This window comes from Equus asinus, chromosome X, assembly GCF_041296235.1.
Source record: "Equus asinus isolate D_3611 breed Donkey chromosome X, EquAss-T2T_v2, whole genome shotgun sequence".
NCBI lineage: Eukaryota > Metazoa > Chordata > Mammalia > Perissodactyla > Equidae > Equus > Equus asinus.
This window is the reverse complement of record NC_091820.1, coordinates 82,316,682-82,336,236: the sequence shown is the minus strand read 5'-3', so window position 1 is coordinate 82,336,236 and position 19,555 is coordinate 82,316,682.

The following is a 19,555-nucleotide window of genomic DNA, read 5'->3' as shown; positions in this document are numbered from 1 at the left end:
TCAGCCCTGGCATGTTTATTTTTCTGGAAACAGAATTGTAATGTTCTAATTTTCAGCCAGCTTCCTTCCATATGGCGTCAAAGCACATAATCAATAATCCTTCTACGGCAAGAGGTCGGGGGAGAGAATTTCATTGGAGCCAAAGTGAGCACTCTAGCCTGGGAGGGCAGCCTTCACAAAGGAACCAAGCCCTCTGGAAAAGGGTGATTTTCAGCACACTTGTAGAGCCCTTCCCAACAAAGAGACCTACCCCAAGCATGACAGGGCTCCATTCCTTCGAGGCTTCCAAGACATCTCTTGGGACGCATTAGCATGTGGCCAGTGGGCCCCCGTGACGCCAGAGCTATAGAAAGTGAGACTGATCTTCCAAGAACGCTAGGGGCCTAGGAAAGGAGGCATCAACTCTTCTCTTCAATGTCCTCAAGAGATCCTTCTTGACTTTGGATTATGCTTAAGGCAGAAGGACACTGTAGGTCTGATAAGGCCCAAGTGCGGCCTCGTGTTTCCAGTCAAGTTTCAAGCTTGAATCAGCATGGCCTCCCCATAGCCTTGAATAGATGACAATGTTCTCCTCTCAGTGCTTGTCCCTCTATTCTGGCTTCTTGCCAAGGATTCCTTTCTTATCCCTGGCATCAGAGTCTGTTTGATCTCTTCCAGTTTCTGTGCCCGCTTTCTGTTTGTCAAAGCTGTTTCTGGGTATGTCTCCCTTTAATAGCCCAGCCTAGGCCAATCCTCAGACTGTAACCATGCGGCCATCTTGGGGGACATGTTCACCGTGATGTCATAAAGAACCTCAGAAGGCTAAGTTGTCCTGACAACCTCCAAGCACACAGAGTTTCAGAGCCATCTCAGACCAGTCTGACTCCTCCCCCTTTCCAGGTAGGATAGTTTTCCTTTTTCTGGATTTCTTGTCGGTTTCTAACTTTCTCCTCGAACTTGGAAAGGCCTGCTCCATTCTCTCTAGACACTGGTCTCTTTCCTGTAAGATTACCCTGGGTGTTATCTCTTATGTCGTGGGTAGAGGGCCAAGTGGGTGGACCTTCCCCAGAGAAAGTCCTGGACTCCCTCCCAAGTTGAAGTTGCCCGGGCAATCCTCTGATGCGCAATGATCGTGTCATCTCCTAGCACTCTGCCAATTCCGCCTTGGCAGGTCCCATGTTTTCCTTCCTTCTTCCTTTGGGGAAATGTACCAGATGCCTTCCTGGATTGGAGTATTCTCACGGTGCTTTTTCTGGTGCGTATTGATAAGGGACCCTCACAATTGCTACTTCTTTAGGACCTCTGTCCGCACCGTACCATGAAATCTCTATTCCCTAACAGTGCTAATGGGATCTGCACCCGTGCTGTGAAAGAGTGAGGCCTGGGCCACCCAAGCGGAACGTGGGCACTTGCCCGCTCCACCACAGGGCCGGCCCTGACTTGTACTTTTGGACCAACCTGTGGCCTGTACTTGGGAAGATGTGGGCCTGTTTGGATTATTCGTGAAGCTGATTAGTAGGAACATCATGGACGGTAACGTTTTCCGTTGGTTCCTGGGCTTAGCACGGATCAGGTTCTCTTGGTAGGATTCCTCTTCATGTATTTGGAATCGTCTACCTTTCTGTAGCATCAGTAAGCCTTTTGAGGTGATTTTCCATCCTTGGAAGTTCACCTTCTCTAATCTCTTTCAGCCCCCAAAGCTGTATGCCGTCATTCTGGACCCCTTTTTGGATTTTTGCTTTTAGGTGGATTTATTGCCATAACCCTGCATTCGAACATCCTATGTCTTTCAGATTTACATCCTCATCGATTTAGACTTCCGTGTAGGTTCCATCCTCTTCACCAGCGTAAGCCGAATCACAGGCCCTCACCACACACTTGTGCCTCATCATCTCTTCCACCCTCCCCCACCGCCCCGCTTTGCCTCTGGGCACCCCCGCTAAAATGTCCAGTGCCGCCTGTTGGTCAGTGCTTGTTTTTTCTTCTCCTTGTAAGTGAGATCCTACGGTATTTGACTTTGTCCCTGGGGCTTGTTTCACTTCCCCTAAAACCCTCCCAGCCATTCTGGTGGTCACAAATGGCTGGATTGCATCCTTTGTTCCCGCTGAGTGGTATGCCATTGTGTGGCTATAGCCCATGTTCCTTCTCCATTCGTCCCTTGCTGGGCACCAGGGCGGCTTCCAAGTCTTGGAGAGCGGGAGTAAGGCTGTGGTGAACTCAGCGGTGCACATGTCTTTAGGTGGTAGTGTTTCCGAGTTCTTTGGCTAAACGCGCCCCAGAGGAATAGCTGGATCATATGGGACATGGATTCTTAAATTTCGGAGGCAGTTCCACACCGCTTGGCCTAGTGGCTGCACCGGTTTCCACTGCCAGCAGCAGTGCAGGAGGCTTCCCTTCTCTCCACCTCCTCTCTGACGCTTGTTGTTTCCTGTCTGCCTCCTTATAGCCATTCTGGCCACAGTGAGCTGCTATGTCCTTGCGGTTTGGATTTTCCTTGGCCTCAGGCTTAATGAGGGTGAACAAGTTTTCATGCACCTGTTGGCCCTCTTTAGATCTTCTTGGGAGAAATCTCTGTGTCCATCTTTGGCCCAGGTTTTCATTGGCTTGTTCTTTTTCTTGTGGAGACGTGTGAGTTGATTGTATCTTTGGGCTTTTCACCCCTTGTCCGATGTGTGCTTTGCAAACATCCACTCCCAGTTGTTGTGCTGTCTTTGCCTTGAGTCGATGGTTTCCTTGACTGGGCAGAAGCGTCTGCATTTGAGGTGGTCCCGTTTGTTTCTTGTCTCCTTTGCTGCCCTTGCCCAGTCAGACAGGCTTCTTCCCAATAGGCGGCTCAGACAGATGGCAAAGAGCACTCTGCCTAGGTCTTCTCCTACAAGTTTCACGGTTTCAAGTGTGCCATTCAGGGCTTTAATCCATTCCAGGTGGTGCGTGTGCCAGGTGGAACATCATGGTCTACTCTCGTTGTGTTCCATGTGGCTGTGCAGGCTTCCCAGCACCGTTTCTTGGAGAGACTCTCCTTTGTCCACTGTCTCCTCTTGGCTCTCCGGTCGCAAATGGGCTGTCCATGTATGTTTGAGTTGGGCTCTGGGCTCTCGATTCTGTTGCATGGGTCTGTGTGCCTGTTTTTGGGCACGGACTGTGCCGTTTCGGTACCTAGCGCTTCGTCCTCTATGTTGAAATCAGAAAGTGTGATACGTCCTGCTTTGTTCATTTTCCTGAGGATTCCTTGGCCTATTCAGGGTCTCTTGTTGCTGGCTGGAAACTTTAGGATTCTCTCTTCTATCTCTCTGGCAAATATGGCTGCAACTTTGACTGGGATTGCATGGAATGCAGAGATTCCTTTCTCCGCTAGGGACGTTTCAAGTGTGTTAATTCTTCCATTCCTAGGTCCCGGAATATCCTTCTTTTTCCTTGTGTCGTCTTGAATTTCTTTCCCCAAACGTTTGCTAGTTTTCGGTTGACATAGCTTTCACCTGTTTTGCTAAGGTTCTTCATAGACATCTTCTTCTTCGTACTGGCAAGCTGTGTTTTTTGTTCGTTTGTGTTTAGCTTCCGTTTGTCTATTCTTTGCAACTTGTAATTGGTTCTGTTTTGGCAGAAGTGCATCGCTGTGCTCACATCTGCTGGCAATGCTCCTGTATTTGCTGTGGAAGTCTGGCCCTATCTAACGTCCCTTCCCATCTGCCTCTGCACCCCCTCGGACGCCTGCCCCAGAATGACTGAAGCAGTGGTGAGGAGGCTCACCCCCAGGATTCCACCCGGCCCACCCCGGGCCACCGACCCAGAAGCTGCGGACCTCACCGCTGCACCACCGGCCGGCCCCTTTCATGTTCCATTGGCAACCTGCAGTTGAGTGCAATGGGGCTTGAATATGCTGCTTGAGCCCAGCTCTGGCACTGTGTAGATGAGGCCAGGTTGTTTGTCGGGGCCACTGTGACGTCAGAGGATTGGTCATAGTTGTGCGTCTGCTGTCCCAGAAAACTTCATGGACACAGGGCTTCAGAGCCCGCTTGGAGCAGTCTCATAACGCACCCTTCCCAGTGAGCCCAGGTTTGACCTTCGTTGCCGTTTTTTGGCTTGTGAATTTCTCTGACTTTCAAACGTTCCAGCACAGTGTGTCTAAAGACTGACATCTTTCAGTGTGGATTATTCAGGTGTGATATCTGTTCGCCTTGCATTTTCTGGGACCTTTTTTTCTTTTCCACAGTATACTCGTCATGGTCTTTCTCAGCTATCTCCCTTAGATGTGCTCATCAGTCCGTTCTCCTTCAGTCCAAGTGATTAATTTTGTATTTCTTGAATCACCGTATGTTCTCTAGGCCGAGGTGTGAGTGCTTTCGTGATTCTTGGTTGCTGTCTTTGAATTTGCAGCGGTCACTTGTAGGACTCTTTGCTATCCTAGCCTAGGTCAAGCGAAGCACTGAGAACCCGTGGTCATCTGGCTTGGTTTGACATCCTGAGATCAGAAACTCCAAATTCGAGGTGGTCCTGGCAACCCCCTTCACGGACATAATGTTTTTCTGAGACAAATTAGACAAATCTGATGAATTCCTCGCTCCAGGAAAGATATTTTTCTTTCTCTTTTGTGGATTCGGGAAGTTTCGAACTTGACCCCTGACCCTTGAACATTGCCCTAGATTCCATCTAGATAAGGGCTGACTTTATTTCTATAGGCTGTGCCATTTGTTTGACCTACATCCTCAGCCCTGGCATGTTTATTTTTCTGGAAACAGAATTGTAATGTTCTAATTTTCAGCCAGCTTCCTTCCATATGGCGTCAAAGCACATAATCAATAATCCTTCTACGGCAAGAGGTCGGGGGAGAGAATTTCATTGGAGCCAAAGTGAGCACTCTAGCCTGGGAGGGCAGCCTTCAGAAAGGAACCAAGCCCTCTGGAAAAGGGTGATTTTCAGCACACTTGTAGAGCCCTTCCCAACAAAGAGACCTACCCCAAGCATGACAGGGCTCCATTCCTTCAAGGCTTCCAAGACATCTCTTGGGAAGCATTAGCATGTGGCCAGTGGGCCCCCGTGACGCCAGAGCTATGGAAAGTGAGACTGATCTTCGAAGAATGCTAGGGGCCTAGGAAAGGAGGCATCGACTCTTCTCTTCAATGTCCTCAAGAGATCCTTCTTGACTTTGGATTATGCTTAAGGCAGAAGGACACTGTAGGTCTGATAAGGCCCAAGTGCGGCTTCGTGTTTCCAATCAAGTTTCAAGCTTGAATCAGCATGGCCTCCCCATAGCCTTGAATAGATGACAATGTTCTCCTCTCAGTGCTTGTCCCTCTATTCTGGCTTCTTGCCAAGGATTCCTTTCTTATCCCTGGCATCAGAGTCTGTTTGATCTCTTCCAGTTTCTGTGCCCGCTTTCTGTTTGTCAAAGCTGTTTCTGGGTATGTCTCCCTTTAATAGCCCAGCCTAGGCCAATCCTCAGACTGTAACCATGCGGCCATCTTGGGGGACATGTTCACCGTGATGTCATAAAGAACCTCAGAAGGCCAAGTTGTCCTGACAACCTCCAAGCACACAGAGTTTCAGAGCCATCTCAGACCAGTCTGACTCCTCCCCCTTTCCAGGTAGGATAGTTTTCCTTTTTCTGGATTTCTTGTCGGTTTCTAACTTTCTCCTCGAACTTGGAAAGGCCTGCTCCATTCTCTCTAGACACTGGTTTCTTTCCTGTAAGATTACCCTGGGTGTTATCTCTTATGTCTTGGGTAGATGGCCAAGTGGGTGGACCTTCCCCAGAGAAAGTCCTGGACTCCCTCCCAAGTTGAAGTTGCCCAGGCAATCCTCTGATGCGCAATGATCGTGTCATCTCCTAGCACTCTGCCAATTCCGCCTTGGCAGGTCCCATGTTTTCCTTCCTTCTTCCTTTGGGGAAGTGTACCAGATGCCTTCCTAGATTGGAATATTCTCACGGTTCTTTTTCTGGTGCGTATTGAGAACGGACCCTCACAATTGCTACTCCTTTATGACCTCTGTCCGCACCGTACCATGAAATCTCTATTCCCTAACAGTGCTAATGTGATCGGCACCCGCGCTGTGAAACAGTGAGGCCCGGGCCACCCAAGAGGAACGTGGGCACTTGCCCGCTCCACCACAGGGCCGGCCCTGACTTGTACTTTTGGACCAACCTGTGGCCTGAACTTGGGAAGATGTGGGCCTGTTTGGATTATTCGTGAAGGTGATTAGTAGGAACATCATGGACGGTAACGTTTTCCGTTGGTTCCTGGGCTTAGCACGGATCAGGTTCTCTTGGTAGGATTCCTCTTCATGTATTTGGAATGGTCTACCTTTCTGTAGCATCAGTAAGCCTTTTGAGGTGATTTTCCATCCTTGGAAGTTCACCTTCTCTAATCTCTTTCAGCCCCCAAAGCTGTATGCCGTCATTCTGGACCCCTTTGTGGATTTTTGATTTTATGTGGATTTATTGCCATAACCCTGCATTTGAACATCCTATGTGTTTCAGATTTACATCCTCATCGATTTAGACTTCCGCGTAGGTTCCATCCTCTTCACCAGCGTAAGCCGAATCACAGGCCCTCACCACACACTTGTGCCTCATCATCTCTTTCACCCTCCCCCACCGCCCCGCTTTGCCTCAGGGCACCCCTGATCAAATGTCCAGTGCCGCCTGTTGGTCAGTGCTTGTTTTTTCTTCTCCTTGTAAGTGAGATCCTACGGTATTTGACTTTGTCCCTGGGGCTTGTTTCACTACCCTAAAACCCTCCCAGCCATTCTGGTGGTCACAAATGGCTGGATTGCATCCTTTGTTCCCGCTGAGTGGTCTGCCATTGTGTGGCTATAGCCCATGTTCCTTCTCCATTCGTCCCTTGCTGGGCACCAGGGCGGCTTCCAAGTCTTGGAGAGCGGGAGTAAGGCTGTGGTGAACTCAGCGGTGCACATGTCTTTAGGTGGTAGTGTTTCCGAGTTCTTTGGCTAAACGCGCCCCAGAGGAATAGCTGGATCATATGGGACATGGATTCTTAAATTTCGGAGGCAGTTCCACACCGCTTGGCCTAGTGGCTGCACCGGTTTCCACTGCCAGCAGCAGTGCAGGAGGCTTCCCTTCTCTCCACCTCCTCTCTGACGCTTGTTGTTTCCTGTCTGCCTCCTTATAGCCATTCTGGCCACAGTGAGCTGCTATGTCCTTGCGGTTTGGATTTTCCTTGGCCTCAGGCTTAATGAGGGTGAACAAGTTTTCATGCACCTGTTGGCCCTCTTTAGATCTTCTTGGGAGAAATCTCTGTGTCCATCTTTGGCCCAGGTTTTCATTGGCTTGTTCTTTTTCTTGTGGAGACGTGTGAGTTGATTGTATCTTTGGGCTTTTCACCCCTTGTCCGATGTGTGCTTTGCAAACATCCACTCCCAGTTGTTGTGCTGTCTTTGCCTTGAGTCGATGGTTTCCTTGACTGGGCAGAAGCGTCTGCATTTGAGGTGGTCCCGTTTGTTTCTTGTCTCCTTTGCTGCCCTTGCCCAGTCAGACAGGCTTCTTCCCAATAGGCGGCTCAGACAGATGGCAAAGAGCACTCTGCCTAGGTCTTCTCCTACAAGTTTCACGGTTTCAAGTGTGCCATTCAGGGCTTTAATCCATTCCAGGTGGTGCGTGTGCCAGGTGGCACATCATGGTCTACTCTCGTTGTGTTCCATGTGGCTGTGCAGGCTTCCCAGCACCGTTTCTTGGAGAGACTCTCCTTTGTCCACTGTCTCCTCTTGGCTCTCCGGTCGCAAATGGGCTGTCCATGTATGTTTGAGTTGGGCTCTGGGCTCTCGATTCTGTTGCATGGGTCTGTGTGCCTGTTTTTGGGCACGGACTGTGCCGTTTCGGTACCTAGCGCTTCGTCCTCTATGTTGAAATCAGAAAGTGTGATACGTCCTGCTTTGTTCGTTTTCCTGAGGATTCCTTGGCCTATTCAGGGTCTCTTGTTGCTGGCTGGAAACTTTAGGATTCTCTCTTCTATCTCTCTGGCAAATATGGCTGCAACTTTGACTGGGATTGCATGGAATGCAGAGATTCCTTTCTCCGCTAGGGACGTTTCAAGTGTGTTAATTCTTCCATTCCTAGGTCCCGGAATATCCTTCTTTTTCCTTGTGTCGTCTTGAATTTCTTTCCCCAAACGTTTGCTACTTTTCGGTTGACATAGCTTTCACCTGTTTTGCTAAGGTTCTTCATAGACATCTTCTTCTTCGTACTGGCAAGCTGTGTTTTTTGTTCGTTTGTGTTTAGCTTCCGTTTTTCTATTCTTTGCAACTTGTAATTGGTTCTGTTTTGGCAGAAGTGCATCGCTGTGCTCACATCTGCTGGCAATGCTCCTGTATTTGCTGTGGAAGTCTGGCCCTATCTAACGTCCCTTCCCATCTGCCTCTACACCCCCTCGGACGCCTGCCCCAGAATGACTGAAGCAGTGGTGAGGAGGCTCACCCCCAGGATTCCACCCGGCCCACCCCGGGCCACCGACCCAGAAGCTGCGGACCTCACCGCTGCACCACCGGCCGGCCCCTTTCATGTTCCATTGGCAACCTGCAGTTGAGTGCAATGGGGCTTGAATATGCTGCTTGAGCCCAGCTCTGGCACTGTGTAGATGAGGCCAGGTTGTTTGTCGGGGCCACTGTGACGTCAGAGGATTGGTCATAGTTGTGCGTCTGCTGTCCCAGAAAACTTCATGGACACAGGGCTTCAGAGCCCGCTTGGAGCAGTCTCATAACGCACCCTTCCCAGTGAGCCCAGGTTTGACCTTCGTTGCCGTTTTTTGGCTTGTGAATTTCTCTGACTTTCAAACGTTCCAGCACAGTGTGTCTAAAGACTGACATCTTTCAGTGTGGATTATTCAGGTGTGATATCTGTTCGCCTTGCATTTTCTGGGACCTTTTTTTCTTTTCCACAGTATACTCGTCATGGTCTTTCTCAGCTATCTCCCTTAGATGTGCTCATCAGTCCGTTCTCCTTCAGTCCAAGTGATTAATTTTGTATTTCTTGAATCACCGTATGTTCTCTAGGCCGAGGTGTGAGTGCTTTCGTGATTCTTGGTTGCTGTCTTTGAATTTGCAGCGGTCACTTGTAGGACTCTTTGCTATCCTAGCCTAGGTCAAGCGAAGCACTGAGAACCCGTGGTCATCTGGCTTGGTTTGACATCCTGAGATCAGAAACTCCAAATTCGAGGTAGTCCTGGCAACCCCCTTCACGGACATAATGTTTTTCTGAGACAAATTAGACAAATCTGATGAATTCCTCGCTCCAGGAAAGATATTTTTCTTTCTCTTTTGTGGATTCGGGAAGTTTCGAACTTGACCCCTGACCCTTGAACATTGCCCTAGATTCCATCTAGATAAGGGCTGACTTTATTTCTATAGGCTGTGCCATTTGTTTGACCTACATCCTCAGCCCTGGCATGTTTATTTTTCTGGAAACAGAATTGTAATGTTCTAATTTTCAGCCAGCTTCCTTCCATATGGCGTCAAAGCACATAATCAATAATCCTTCTACGGCAAGAAGTCGGGGGAGAGAATTTCATTGGAGCCAAAGTGAGCACTCTAGCCTGGGAGGGCAGCCTTCACAAAGGAACCAAGCCCTCTGGAAAAGGGTGATTTTCAGCACACTTGTAGAGCCCTTCCCAACAAAGAGACCTACCCCAAGCATGGCAGGGCTCCATTCCTTCAAGGCTTCCAAGACATCTCTTGGGACGCATTAGCATGTGGCCAGTGGGCCCCCGTGACGCCAGAGCTATGGAAAGTGAGACTGATCTTCCAAGAACGCTAGCGGCCTAGGAAAGGAGGCATCGACTCTTCTCTTCAATGTCCTCAAGAGATCCTTCTTGACTTTGGATTATGCTTAAGGCAGAAGGACACTGTAGGTCTGATAAGGCCCAAGTGCGGCCTCGTGTTTCCAATCAAGTTTCAAGCTTGAATCAGCATGGCCTCCCCATAGACTTGAATAGATGACAATGTTCTCCTGTCAGTGCTTGAAACTCTATTCTCGCTTCTTGCCAAGGATTCCTTTCTTATCCCTGGCATCAGAGTCTGTTTGATCTCTTCCAGTTTCTGTGCCCGCTTTCTGTTTGTCAAAGCTGTTTCTGGGTATGTCTCCCTTTAATAGCCCAGCCTAGGCCAATCCTCAGACTGTAACCATGCGGCCATCTTGGGGGACATGTTCACCGTGATGTCATAAAGAACCTCAGAAGGCTAAGTTGTCCTGACAACCTCCAAGCACACAGAGTTTCAGAGCCATCTCAGACCAGTCTGACTCCTCCCCCTTTCCAGGTAGGATAGTTTTCCTTTTTCTGGATGTCTTGTCGGTTTCTAACTTTCTCCTCGAACTTGGAAAGGCCTGCTCCCTTCTCTCTAGACACTGGTCTGTTTCCTGTAAGTTTACCCTGGGTGTTATCTCTTATGTCGTGGGTAGATGGCCAAGTGGGTGGACCTTCCCCAGAGAAAGTCCGGGACTCCCTCCCAAGTTGAAGTTGCCCGGGCAATCCTTTGATGCGCAATGATCGTGTCATCTCCTAGCACTCTGCCAAGTCCGCCTTGGCAGGTCCCATGTTTTCCTTCCTTCTTCCTTTGGGGAAGTGTACCAGATGCCTTCCTAGATTGGAATATTCTCACGGTTCCTTTTCTGGTGTGTATTGATAAGGGACCCTCACAATTGCTACTTCTTTAGGACCTCTGTCCGCACCGTACCATGAAATCTCTATTCCCTAACAGTGCTAATGTGATCTGCACCCGTGCTGTGAAAGAGTGAGGCCCGGGCCACCCAAGCGGAACGTGGGCACTTGCCCGCTCCACCACAGGGCCGGCCCTGACTTGTACTTTTGGACCAACCTGTGGCCTGAACTTGGGAAGATGTGGGCCTGTTTGGATTATTCGTGAAGCTGATTAGTAGGAACATCATGGACGGTAACGTTTTCCGTTGGTTCCTGGGCTTAGCACGGATCAGGTTCTCTTGGTAGGATTCCTCTTCATGTATTTGGAATGGTCTACCTTTCTGTAGCATCAGTAAGCCTTTTGAGGTGATTTTCCATCCTTGGAAGTTCACCTTCTCTAATCTCTTTCAGCCCCCAAAGCTGTATGCCGTCATTCTGGACCCCTTTTTGGATGTTTGATTTTAGGTGGATTTATTGCCATAACCCTGCATTCGAACATCCTATGTCTTTCAGATCTGCATCCTCATCGATTTAGACTCCCGTGTAGGTTCCATCCTCTTCACCAGCGTAAGCCGAATCGCAGGCCCTCACCACACACTTGTGCCTCATCATCTCTTTCACCCTCCCCCACTGCCCCGCTTTGCCTCTGGGCACCCCCGATCAAATGTCCAGTGCCGCCTGTTGGTCAGTGCTTGTTTTTTCTTCTCCTTGTAAGTGAGATCCTACGGTATTTGACTTTGTCCCTGGGGCTTGTTTCACTTCCCCTAAAACCCTCCCAGCCATTCTGGTGGTCACAAATGGCTGGATTGCATCCTTTGTTCCCGCTGAGTGGTATGGCATTGTGTGGCTATAGCCCATGTTCCTTCTCCATTCGTCCCTTGCTGGGCACCAGGGCGGCTTCCAAGTCTTGGAGAGCGGGAGTAAGCCTGTGGTGAACTCAGCGGTGCACATGTCTTTAGGCGGTAGTGTTTCCGAGTTCTTTGGCTAAACGCGCCCCAGAGGAATAGCTGGATCATATGGGACATGGATTCTTAAATTTCGGAGGCAGTTCCACACCGCTTGGCCTAGTGGCTGCACCGGTTTCCACTGCCACCAGCAGTGCAGGAGGCTTCCCTTCTCTCCACCTCCTCTCTGACGCTTGTTGTTTCCTGTCTTCCTCCTTATAGCCATTCTGACCACAGTGATCTGCTCTGAACTTGCGGTTTGGATTTGCCTTGGCCTCAGGCTTAATGAGGGTGAACAAGTCTTCATGCACCTGTTGGCCATCTTTAGATCTTCTTGGGAGAAATCTCTGTGTCCATCTTTGGCCCAGGTTTTCATTGGCTTGTTTTTTTTCTTGTGGAGACGTGTGAGTTGATTGTACCTTTGGGCTTTTCACCCCTTGTCCGATGTGTGCTTTGCAAACATCCACTCCCAGTTGTTGTGCTGTCTTTGCATTGAGTCGATGGTTTCCTTGACTGGGCAGAAGCGTCTGCATGTGAGGTGGTCCCGTTTGTTTCTTGTCTCCTTTGCTGCCCTTGCCCAGTCAGACATGCTTCTCCCCAATAGGCGGCTCAGACAGATGGCAAAGAGCACTCTGCCTAGGTCTTCTCCTACAAGTTTCATGGTTTCAAGTGTGCCATTCAGGGCTTTAATCCATTCCAGGTGGTGCGTGTGCCAGGTGGAACATCATGGTCTACTCTCGTTGTGTTCCATGTGGCTGTGCAGGCTTCCAAGCACCGTTTATCGGAGAGACCCTCCTTTGTCCACTGTCTCCTCTTGGCTCCCTGGTCGCAAATGGGCTGTCCATGTATGTTTGAGTTGGGCTCTGGGCTCTCGATTCTGTTGCATGGGTCTGTGTGCCTGTTTTTGGGCCCGGACTGTGCCGTTTCGGTACCTAGCGCTTCGTCCTCTATGTTGAAATCAGAAAGTGTGATACGTCCTGTTTGTTCGTTTTCCTGAGGATTCCTTGGCCTATTCAGGGTCTCTTGTTGCTGGCTGGAAACTTTAGGATTCTCTCTTCTATCTCTCTGGCAAACATGGCTGCAACTTTGACTGGGATTGCATGGAATCCAGAGATTCCTTTCTCTGCTATGGACGTTTCAAGTGTGTTAATTCTTCCATTCCTAGGTCCCGGAATATCCTTCTTTTTCCTTGTGTCGTCTTGAATTTCTTTCCCCAAACGTTTGCTAGTTTTCGGTTGACATAGCTTTCACCTGTTTTGCTAAGGCTCTTCATAGACATCTTCTTCTTCGTACTGGCAAGCTGTGTTTTTTGTTCGTTTGTGTTTAGCTTCCGTTTTTCTATTCTTTGCAACTTGTAATTGGTTCTGTTTTGGCAGAAGTGCATCGCTGTGCTCACATCTGCTGGCAACGCTCCTGTATTTGCTGTGGAAGTCTGGCCCTATCTAACGTCCCTTCCCATCTGCCTCTACACCCCCTCGGACGCCTGCCCCAGAATGACTGAAGCAGTGGTGAGGAGGCTCACCCCCAGGATTCCACCCGGCCCACCCCGGGCCACCGACCCAGAAGCTGCGGACCTCACCGCTGCACCACCGGCCAGCCCCTTTCATGTTCCATTGGCAACCTGCAGTTGAGTGCAATGGGGCTTGAATATGCTGCTTGAGCCCAGCTCTGGCACTGTGTAGATGAGGCCAGGTGGTTTGTCGGGGCCACTGTGACGTCAGAGGATTGGTCATAATTCTGTGTCTGCTGTCCTGGCAAGCTTCATGGACACAGGGCTTCAGAGCCCGCTTGGAGCAGTCTCATAACTCACCCTTCCCAGTGAGCCCAGGTTTGACCTTCGCTGCCGTGTTTTGGCTTGTGAATTTCTCTGACTTTCAAACGTTCCAGCAGAGCCTGTCTAAAGACTGACATCTTTCATTGTGGATTATTCAGGTGTGATATCTGTTCGCCTTGCATTTTCTGGGACCTTTTTTTCTTTTCCACAGTATCCTCGTCATGGTCTTTCTCAGCTATCTCCCTTAGATGTGCTTATCAGTCCGTTCTCCTTCAGTCCAAGGGATTAATTTTGTATTTCTTGAATCACCGTATGTTCTCTAGGCCGAGGTGTGAGTGCTTTCGTGATTCTTGGTTGCTGTCTTTGAATTTGCAGCGGTCACTTGTAGGACTCTTTGCTATCCTAGCCTAGGTCAAACGAAGCACTGAGAAGCCGTGGTCATCTGGGTTGGTTTGACATCCTGAGATCAGAAACTCCAAATTCGAGGTGGTCCTGGCAACCCCCTTCATGGACATCATTTTTTTCCGAGACAAATTATACAAATCTGATGAATTCCTCGCTCCAGGAAAGATATTTTTCTTTCTCTTTTGTGGATTTGGGAAGTTTCGAACTTGACCCCTGACCCTTGGACGTTGCCCTAGATTCCGTCTAGATGCGGACTTACTTTATTTCTATAGGCTGTGCCATTCGTTTGACCTACATCCTCAGCCCTGGCATGTTTATTTTTCTGGAAACAGAATTGTAATGTTCTAATTTTCAGCCAGCTTCCTTCCATATGGCGTCAAAGCACATAATCAATAATCCTTCTACGGCAAGAGGTCGGGGGAGAGAATTTCATTGGAGCCAAAGTGAGCACTCTAGCCTGGGAGGGCAGCCTTCACAAAGGAACCAAGCTCTCTGGAAAAGGGTGATTTTCAGCACACTTGTAGAGCCCTTCCCAACAAAGAGACCTACCCCAAGCATGACAGGGATCCATTCCTTCAAGGCTTCCAAGACATCTCTTGGGACGCATTAGCATGTGGCCAGTGGGCCCCCGTGACGCCAGAGCTATGGAAAGTGAGACTGATCTTCCAAGAACGCTAGGGCCCTAGGAAAGGAGGCATCGACTCTTCTCTTCAATGTCCTCAAGAGATCCTTCTTGACTTTGGATTATGCTTAAAGCCGAAGGACACTGTAGGTCTGATAAGGCCCAAGTGCAGCCTTGTGTTTCCAATCAAGTTTCAAGCTTGAATCAGCATGGCCTCCCCATAGACTTGAATAGATGACAATGTTCTCCTCTCAGTGCTTGTCCCTCTATTCTGGCTTCTTGCCAAGGATTCCTTTCTTATCCCTGGCATCAGAGTCTGTTTGATCTCTTCCAGTTTCTGTGCCCGCTTTCTGTTTGTCAAAGCAGTTTCTGGGTATGTCTCCCTTTAATAGCCCAGCCTAGGCCAATCCTCAGACTGTAACCATGCGGCCATCTTGGGGGACATGTTCACCGTGATGTCATAAAGAACCTCAGAAGGCCAAGTTGTCCTGACAACCTCCAAGCACACAGAGTTTCAGAGCCATCTCACACCAGTCTGACTCCTCCCCCTTTGCAGGGAAGATAGTTTTCCTTTTTCTGGATTTCTTGTCGGTTTCTAACTTTCTCCTCGAACTTGGAAAGGCCTGCTCCCTTCTCTCTAGACACTGGTCTCTTTCCTGTAAGATTACCCTGGGTGTTATCTCTTATGTCGTGGGTAGATGGCCAAGTGGGTGGACCTTCCCCAGAGAAAGTCCTGGACTCCCTCCCAAGTTGAAGTTGCCCGGGCAATCCTCTGATGCGCAATGATCGTGTCATCTCCTAGCACTCTGCCAATTCCGCCTTGGCAGGTCCCATGTTTTCCTTCCTTCTTCCTTTGGGGAAGTGTACCAGATGCCTTCCTAGATTGGAATATTCTCACGGTGCTTTTTCTGGTGCGTATTGATAAGGGACCCTCACAATTGCTACTTCTTTAGGACCTCCGTCCGCACCGTACCATGAAATCTCTATTCCCTAACAGTGCTAATGTGATCTGCACCCGTGCTGTGAAAGAGTGAGGCCCGGGCCACCAAAGCGGAACGTGGGCACTTGCCCGCTCCACCACAGGGCCGGCCCTGACTTGTACTTTTGGACCGACCTGTGGCCTGAACTTGGGAAGATGTGGGCCTGGTTGGATTATTCGGGAAGATGATTAGTAGGAACATCATGGACGGTAACGTTTTCCGTTGGTTCCTGGGCTTAGCACGGATCAGGTTCTCTTGGTAGGATTCCTCTTCATGTATTTGGAATGTTCTACCTTTCTGTAGCATCAGTAAGCCTTTTGAGGTGATTTTCCATCCTTGGAAGTTCACCTTCTCTAATCTCTTTCAGCCCCCAAAGCTGTATGCCGTCATTCTGGACCCCTTTTTGGATTTTTGCTTTTAGGTGGATTTATTGCCATAACCCTGCATTCGAACATCCTATGTCTTTCAGATCTGCATCCTCATCGATTTAGACTTCAGTGTAGGTTCCATCCTCTTCACCAGCGTAAGCCGAATCACAGGCCCTCACCACACACTTGTGCCTCATCATCTCTTTCACCCTCCCCCACCGCCCCGCTTTGCCTCTGGGCACCCCCGATCAAATGACCAGTGCCGCCTGTTGGTCAGTGCTTGTTTTTTCTTCTCTTTGTAAGTGAGATCCTACGGTATTTGACTTTGTCCCTGGGGCTTGTTTCACTTCCCCTAAAACCCTCCCAGCCATTCTGGTGGTCACAAATGGCTGGATTGCATCCTTTGTTCCCGCTGAGTGGTAAGGCATTGTGTGGCTATAGCCCATGTTCCTTCTCCATTCGTCCCTTGCTGGGCACCAGGGCGGCTTCCAAGTCTTGGAGAGCGGGAGTAAGGCTGTGCTGAACTCAGCGGTGCACATGTCTTTAGGCGGTAGTGTTTCCAAGTTCTTTGGCTAAACGTGCCCCAGAGGAATAGCTGGATCATCTGGGACATGCATTCTTAAATTTCGGAGGCAGTTCCACACCGCTTGGCCTAGTGGCTGCACCGGTTTCCACTGCCAGCAGCAGTGCAGGAGGCTTCCCTTCTCTCCACCTCCTCTCTGACGCTTGTTGTTTCCTGTCTGCCTCCTTATAGCCATTCTGACCACAGTGAGCTTCTATGTTCTTGCAGTTTGGATTTGCCTTGGCCTCAGGCTTAATGAGGGTGAACAAGTTTTCATGCACCTGTTGGCCCTCTTTAGATCTTCTTGGGAGAAATCTCTGTGTCCATCTTTGACCCAGGTTTTCATTGGCTTGTTCTTTTTCTTGTGGAGACGTGTGAGTTGATTGTATCTTTGGGCTTTTCACCCCTTGTCCGATGTGTGCTTTGCAAACATCCACTCCCATTTGTTGTGCTGCCTTTGCATTGAGTCGATGGTTTCCTTGACTGGGCAGAAGCGTCTGCATGTGAGGTGGTCCCGTTTGTTTCTTGTCTCCTTTGCTGCCCTTGCCCAGTCAGACATGCTTCTTCCCATTAGGCGACTCAGACAGATGGCAAAGAGCACTCTGCCTAGGTCTTCTCCTACAAGTTTCACGGTTTCAAGTGTGCCATTCAGGGCTTTAATCCATTCCAGGTGGTGCGTGTTTCAGGTGGAACATCATGGTCTACTCTCATTGTATTCCATGTGGCTGTGCAGGCTTCCCAGCACCGTTTATCGGAGAGACTCTCCTTTGTCCACTGTCTCCTCTTGGCTCCCTGGTCGCAAATGGGCTGTCCATGTATGTTTGAGTTGGGCTCTGGGCTCTCGATTCTGTTGCATGGGTCTGTGTGCCTGTTTTTGGGCCCGGACTGTGCCGTTTCGGTACCTAGCGCTTCGTCCTCTATGTTGAAATCAGAAAGTGTGATACGTCCTGCTTTGTTCGTTTTCCTGAGGATTCCTTGGCCTATTCAGGGTCTCTTGTTGCTGGCTGGAAACTTTAGGATTCTCTCTTCTATCTCTCTGGCAAACATGGCTGCAACTTTGACTGGGATTGCATGGAATCCAGAGATTCCTTTCTCTGCTATGGACGTTTCAAGTGTGTTAATTCTTCCATTCCTAGGTCCCGGAATATCCTTCTTTTTCCTTGTGTCGTCTTGAATTTCTTTCCCCAAACGTTTGCTAGTTTTCGGTTGACATAGCTTTCACCTGTTTTGCTAAGGCTCTTCATAGACATCTTCTTCTTCGTACTGGCAAGCTGTGTTTTTTGTTCGTTTGTGTTTAGCTTCCGTTTTTCTATTCTTTGCAACTTGTAATTGGTTCTGTTTTGGCAGAAGTGCATCGCTGTGCTCACATCTGCTGGCAACGCTCCTGTATTTGCTGTGGAAGTCTGGCCCTATCTAACGTCCCTTCCCATCTGCCTCTACACCCCCTCGGACGCCTGCCCCAGAATGACTGAAGCAGTGGTGAGGAGGCTCACCCCCAGGATTCCACCCGGCCCACCCCGGGCCACCGACCCAGAAGCTGCGGACCTCACCGCTGCACCACCGGCCGGCCCCTTACATGTTCCATTGGCAACCTGCAGTTGAGTGCAATGGGGCTTGAATATGCTGCTTGAGCCCAGCTCTGGCACTGTGTAGATGAGGCCAGGTGGTTTGTCGGGGCCACTGTGACGTCAGAGGATTGGTCATAATTCTGTGTCTGCTGTCCTGGCAAGCTTCATGGACACAGGGCTTCAGAGCCCGCTTGGAGCAGTCTCATAACTCACCCTTCCCAGTGAGCCCAGGTGTGGCCTTCGCTGCCGTGTTTTGGCTTGTGAATTTCTCTGACTTTCAAACCTTCCAGCAGAGCCTGTCTAAAGACTTACATCTTTCATTGTGGATTATTCAGGTGTGATATCTGTTCGCCTTGCATTTTCTGGGACCTTTTTTTCTTTTCCACAGTATACTCGTCATGGTCTTTCTCAGCTATCTCCCTTAGATGTGCTTATCAGTCCGTTCTCCTTCAGTCCAAGGGATTAATTTTGTATTTCTTGAATCACCGTATGTTCTCTAGGCCGAGGTGTGAGTGCTTTCGTGATTCTTGGTTGCTGTCTTTGAATTTGCACCGGTCACTTGTAGGACTCTTTGCTATCCTAGCCTAGGTCAAACGAAGCACTGAGAACCCGTGGTCATCTGGCTTGGTTTGACATCCTGAGATCAGAAACTCCAAATTCGAGGTGGTCCTGGCAACCCCCTTCATGGACATCATGTTTTTCCGAGACAAATTAGACAAATCTGATGAATTCCCAGGTCCAGGAAACATATTTTTCTTTCTCTTTTGTGGATTTGGGAAGTTTCGAACTTGACCCCTGACCCTTGGACGTTGCCCTAGATTCCGTCTAGATACGGGCTTACTTTATTTCTATAGGCTGTGCCATTTGTTTGACCTACATCCTCAGCCCTGGCATGTTTATTTTTCTGGAAACAGAATTGTAATGTTCTAATTTTCAGCCAGCTTCCTTCCATATGGCGTCAAAGCACATAATCAATAATCCTTCTACGGCAAGAGGTCGGGGGAGAGAATTTCATTGGAGCCAAAGTGAGCACTCTAGCCTGGGAGGGCAGCCTTCACAAAGGAACCAAGCCCTCTGGAAAAGGGTGATTTTCAGCACACTTGTAGAGCCCTTCCCAACAAAGAGACCTACCCCAAGCATGACAGGGCTCCATTCCTTCGAGGCTTCCAAGACATCTCTTGGGACGCATTAGCATGTGGCCAGTGGGCCCCCGTGACGCCAGAGCTATAGAAAGTGAGACTGATCTTCCAAGAACGCTAGGGGCCTAGGAAAGGAGGCATCGACTCTTCTCTTCAATGTCCTCAAGAGATCCTTCTTGACTTTGGATTATGCTTAAGGCAGAAGGACACTGTAGGTCTGATAAGGCCCAAGTGCGGCCTCGTGTTTCCAGTCAAGTTTCAAGCTTGAATCCGCATGGCCTCCCCATAGACTTGAATAGATGACAATGTTCTCCTCTCAGTGCTTGTCCCTCTATTCTGGCTTCTTGCCAAGGATTCCTTTCTTATCCCTGGCATCAGAGTCTGTTTGATCTCTTCCAGTTTCTGTGCCCGCTTTCTGTTTGTCAAAGCTGTTTCTGGGTATGTCTCCCTTTAAATCCCAGCCTAGGCCAATCCTCAGACTGTAACAATGCGGCCATCTTGGGGGACATGTTCACCGTGATGTCATAAAGAACCTCAGAAGGCCAAGTTGTCCTGACAACCTCCAAGCACA